The 5,982-nt window shown below is 36.4% G+C and overlaps 1 pseudogene; it reads left to right on the top strand.

Annotated features, from left to right (window-relative positions):
• The first annotated feature begins 1,956 nt into the window (after positions 1-1,956).
• LOC150020709 (ATP synthase F(0) complex subunit C2, mitochondrial pseudogene) lies at positions 1,957-2,373 on the top strand (annotated as a pseudogene).
• The last annotated feature ends 3,609 nt before the right edge of the window (positions 2,374-5,982 follow it).

Genomic DNA, 5,982 nt, shown 5'->3' with positions numbered 1-5,982 from the left:
TTTCCTTTTTCCCCAAAACCCTTCTTCCATATTCTCCCCTATCTTCACAAATAAAGTTAGGTTTTTTTTAAGTTACTTACACCAAAAATTACTGGAGTCGCCATTCTTTTCTGTACCTCCTGTATTAGGTCTCTCAGTAAATTCTGTCCACTCTGTTTTCAACACATATCAATAATTTAATCACTCTTATTGGAAAATTTCCTATTTTCAGCAGAGGAGTCATTCAAAAATAGAGCTGTTCAATCATATATTCTTTAATTACTTGTCAGATTTTTTGTATCAGTATGGTTTTTGCTGAAAATATGATATTATCCAGTAAGAGTGACTTGCACAATGAAGGTAGTTATCGCTCTTATTTGGACCAGAGCATACACAGGCCAAAAGCATACGTTGCACCACGCACAGTACAAGGAATACGTAGTTTGACAGTATTCACATGCAGATCTTGCAAACAATGTACTTAATAAGTTTGTGCAGTTGCAAGCTGCACAAACGACATGGACATCTTAGTAGTGATCATGAACTAGGCAGGTGCACGTTCCTACTGCTCAGTAACAACAGGGTATGCATGCTCAAGCCCTCTCATCCTTCTGGTCACTAACATCCTCCCAGTGTGTTCCCCCTGAGTAGCTGAAGGAGACCACAGTACCTCACTACTACCCCACACAATAGCCAAAGCAGAAAGGGAAGGGGGTGGTCCAAGTTTCTTTCTCCCGTCAATTGCCTTGTTCTTTAAATAGGAGAATGACATTTTCTGCCCAAGCACTGCTAACAAATTTACACTTATTTTGCATTGGCCAGAGGTGTTCATACAGAGTCTCTAGAACAATGATTAAACAAAAAGGAATACAATTGTAGCAATATGCCTGGAGTAGGCACTTAGCTGCAGAAACACCATCAGACTTCTGAAAACTAAGAAAAATGAAATGTCTGTCTGGTGGGGTTCTAAAAGGATCCACCGCAAATCTATTTGTGATCAAATGATACCATCTCAGATGTTGTACTGATTTAACTTAAAAATTTTTAATGTTGGATTCATTTCTAAGAAATGTTATTTTAAAGGAAAGCTTTAAAAGCTTTCAAATTTACCAGCCTATGCTTCTAGGCACTTATTAAGTTAAACCCTCTGGAGGAGGGTAAATATACCCACGATATGCAAATCAAAATCTAATTTGGAAAATCTGAAAGCAGAACTATATGGCGATCAACTTTAAAGGGGAATATAGGAACACATGCTTTTGCTCGTGGTAAGAAAAACTGGACACTTCATTCCCTATAAAGTTATTATTTTTTATGGATCCGTTGTTTTCAAACAAGCATAAACACAGTAAGCACTGATGGAAAAGAAAACCACAAACATGACCTTATTTTTTGGTTATACAAAGGGCAAATTTTCTCTGAATAATGAAGGTGAGAAAGTTATTTCACAGTGGAAGAAGTCTATAATTTTCATTTCTTGCGATGCGCAAACAGTGGCAGCAAGAGGCCATTTATGAGGTCTGAAGTGGGTCATGTATCAGTAACAAGAACAAAAAAAGCCTTTAATGACATTTCCACCAACATTATTGTGCAAAGAGATTGTTCCAACAACAGAAAAATTAGGCTTTAGGCTTTTCTTGTCAGAAAGGAAAAAGACATGAAGGGCAGGAAAAATATAATGTCTGCCATATGCCATTGTTCTTGGTTGTCCAGCATCTACACACCATTGTTCACATTCGTGTATTTCAAAATTCCACCCGCCAAACAATGTGTCCTTGACTGAACCCCCGTTCACCTCCTGCCTGCTGAGATATAATTCCCTGTGTTTTATTCAGTGCATTTTAGGACACGCGCCTATGCGTCTGCCCTCTCCTATTCTGCCTCTGTTCTCTATTGAGGTAAACTAAGTGGAAAACATATTCACAGGGCTTCTCTGCTCTGGGAGCAGCTCTCCTGCCGCATCCCCTCACCCCTAAAATGTATACTTGCGCTGAATCTTCCTCCACCTCCTCCTTGGTCAGGAGCACCTCTCAGCTGTGGTCCCTGTCCACAGTGGCGCTGAAACCGCCTGGAGACACCGACAGATGAGAGCCTCAGCAGTTTGGCAGCCCCATGTCCCCTGTCCTCACTTATTCAAGCCGCAGCTTCCAATCCAGCGCCGTTTCAAGGGACAGCGACACAGCAGCCATGGTCATTGGGCTGGGACTGCCACGGTAGGGTGGTAGGTTCTGGGGCTGGAACTGGGACTCTGTTTGGGAGCCTTGTCCTTGGAGATGCCAGGAACCTTTCTCTGAAGCAATAGCTCTTCCCCTAGGCCACTCTGGGCATTGCCTTCTCAGAACCCATTGGCTCTTTTGCTTGATGGTGGCCTTTCTCATCCTGTTCACCCTGTGAAGGAGCTGTCTCCATAGTTCTTTCTCCCATGTCTTGTCTGCCTTATATGTTCCTCATCCTTAACCTCCTCAGGCAGCCTGCGTAAAGTGGTTGGCTCGGGGTTTGACAGAGGGAAGAAAAATAAATACTGTATTGATAGGGGAAAAAAAAGAAAATTTACTGATAAGACTCACTATATAAAATGGTAGGGTGTGAAAATAAAAAAAAAATAGAAATTTTATGCACATGCTTAGACATACATGTACATTACCTATAAAGAAGGGAATGTGAGTACAGACTATGGTCTTTGTATACTTACATACCACCTGGGACTCTTTTTCATAAACTCTACTGTGATAACCCACCCCGTATTTCCTGTGGTTTTAGCCAGGATATCAGCTGAATCTGTGGGACCTTTACTTAGTAGCAAGGAATCCCAGCTTTGACTTCGAAGACCGTTGTTGCTCGCTTCACTGTGGCTTTCAACCAATGTCCATAACTACACTGCTGGCGTCTTAGGAGAAGAAGGACTGTCAGTACATTCCAGGCTATAGTCAGGACTCACGTCTGACACTATTCTGTAGCTTGAGCTTTTTTTTTTTTTCTTAAAATACAGGGCCAGTAATTCCAAGTCAAGTCCTAACTTTCATTTAATACCCGTTCACCTAAAATATTCAAATTAATGCTCACCTTCCACCATATGGAACTATTGTTATTTGGAGAATCTAAATTTCTAACCAAGAAGGACAGATTTATAAGAGAAACTAACAACTATTATTAGAGCATCATTAAGTCAGCAGCATTTACCATTATCACTTATCCACACTTGGTCCTTCCATGTGTTGGGTGTGTTTATTTTGCATTTCAATATATGTGTGCCTCTTATTTTTCTCTACTTCCTTTTTTTAAAGTATATTTTACTGATTATGCTGTTACAGTTGTCCCAATTTCTTCTCTCTTTGCTCCCCTCCACTTATTTTCTCCCCTTCCCTCCAGCAATCCCACCTCCTTTAGTTCATATCCATGGGTCATGCATATACGTTAAAATGACAACAAACTCACAACTTTCAACAACAGAATCTAAAAAGTAAAAACAACAACAAACTAAGCAAACAACCAGAAGAGGAACAGAAACATAGGAATGGGGATCATTTAGAGGGGTATCAGCTGGGAGGCGGAAGGGAAAGAAGGGGGAAAATGGTGTAGGGATTAAGCATAATTGGTAGGAACAAAATAGGCAGGGTGATGTTAAGAATAATATAGGAAAGGGTGAAGCCAAAGAACTTTTTCTCTGTTTTCCTGATGCCTTTGTTATCTTCTAATTCCTTGACTTCATCTTTTTCTTTTTTTTTTTCCTTCTTTTTATTGAATGTATTAGAGAGACACTTATTAACGAAATTATACAGGTTTCAGTTGCACAATTCTGCAACACGACATCTGTACACTGTATTGGTGTTCACCACCAAAGTTAAGTCTCCTTCCATCACCTTTTATCCCCCCTATATTCCCCTCCAACTTTTTCCACCCTCCTTCTCCCCAGCAAGCACCATGCTGTTGTCCATTTCCATTAGAGTTTTTTGTCTATCCCCCCTTTTTAAAAAACTTTTTGCTCTATCCTTCCACCATTCACCTATCCCCACTATTTTTCCTACTTATAAAACAAAGCTAGCATATTTACTAACTGGGTTTTTAATATAAATACATCCAGCAGTCCCCTTTTTATATACACAGATGCATAAGTGAAATATGTTATATTTCTATTTCAATGTAAAATTCTAGGAGAAGAAAGCTCTTATTTTAATATCTCTTGCTTTTGATCTAATAATGCATTTTCTAAATTCTGAAATTATTTTGCTTTTTGTAAATGCAATACACACAAGTATGAAACATATCACAGTATCAGGTGATGCAAAGTGGTAAGCAGGGTAAAAATCTTATTAATATATATTTTTAGATATACTTGGAAGTTAAAAGAAAAATAGTCATCATGTTTAACTTGGAATTTGATTATTAAACATAGATTAAAAAACAGAAAAAAGTAAAATTTTAGCTTCTTGAGTTTTAGTCTAAGATTCTCATTTGATAAAATAGATATTTCCTGTTACATTTTCAAGGTCAACAGGTTTACAATGTTGAAATGGAATTCAAAATGTTTTATTGCAAAACTCACAGATATGAGAATTTATAATAGAGATTTGCTTAGGGCAGCAATACAGAATAATTATGTAAATGTGTAATTTCTGGCCTTTTACAGGACAAAATACTAATGAGAGTCTTTGACATATTTTTCATTGCAACAAATTTATGGGGATAGAATGTTTTGGGCTGGCTTAATTTTATAGTTTTGCAATAATAAGTAAAATGTACGTAATCTTAAAATATGTAAGTCCCCAGACATGAGTTAGAAGATCTTGATAATGAATTTTATTATAACAATATATAAACCTACTTTACATAAATAAGTTAATCTTATAAAATATTATATAATATATATTAATATCCAGAATTTGTACTTCCATAAATAATCTTTGAAAATAAATAGAAATATAAAAGTTATTCTACACAATGTAACTATGCTACAATTTTTTAATTCAGGAAATACATTGGGTTTTTTTAAATGAAACATCTTTTTATAGAGAATACAACAGAATATATATATATGTATATATGTATTTGAATTTGTTCAAAATTGACTCTTGTGTTATTTTCCAAATAAATGAATTTTGTTTAAAAGACATCTACAAAATCTACTAAATGTAATCACTGATATTTCCATAGAAGCTTGTTTATCAAGTTGTGATTTTTTTTTCTTTTTTTTTTGCTAAAATAAGGTGGTGATTTTTAAATTAATTGTTATTGTATTTTTCCCATTACCATTTAGTCCCCTTATACCGCCATCCTCCCAGCAATGCTCACACTGGTGTCTATATCCATGAGTGCTTTGTCTTTTTTGCTCGATCCCTCCACCCCCTGACTTTCCCCCCCAACTAGCTGTCATCTGCTCTCCATCTGTGAGTCTGTCCCCGTTTTCCTTGTTAGTTCGGTTTGTTCATTAGATTCCACATATGAGTGAAATCATATGGTATTTATCTTTCTCTGACTGGCTTATTTCACTTAGCATAATGTTCTTCAGGTCCATCCATACTGTCTCAAAGTGTAAAATTTTTCTTATTTTTATGGTCAAGTAACATTCCACTGTGTAAATATTCCTCAGTTCTTTTTATCAACTAATTTACAATGGGCACTTGGTCTGTTTTCATATCTTGGCATTTATAAACAACTCTGCAGTAAATGTAGGGGTGCTTTTGTTCTTTTGAATTAGTGTTATGGGTTCTTTTAGATATATTCCCAGAAGTGGGATCGCTGGGTCAAAAGGCAGATCCATTTTTAATTTTTTGAGGTATCTCCATACTGTTTTCCACAGTGGCTGCATCAATCTACAATCCTACTAACAAGAAATATTTTAGATGAAAACTAAAAAAAGTCTTTCATAATTTTTTGAGATAAATCACAATGTTCTTAATAATTTCTGCTTTCCAAAATGCCTAGAATTGAGCAATATACTATACTGCATGAAACACAATAGATATTTCATGGCTGAAAGATTAAAAATAAAATATTAAAATAAAC

The sequence above is a fragment of the Furipterus horrens genome, unplaced genomic scaffold (genome assembly GCF_987537825.1).
Source record: "Furipterus horrens unplaced genomic scaffold, mFurHor1.1.pri manual_scaffold_1, whole genome shotgun sequence".
Classification (NCBI taxonomy): Eukaryota; Metazoa; Chordata; class Mammalia; order Chiroptera; family Furipteridae; genus Furipterus; species Furipterus horrens.
The sequence above is the reverse complement of the archived record's forward strand: the minus strand, read 5'-3'. Positions and strand labels throughout refer to the sequence as shown.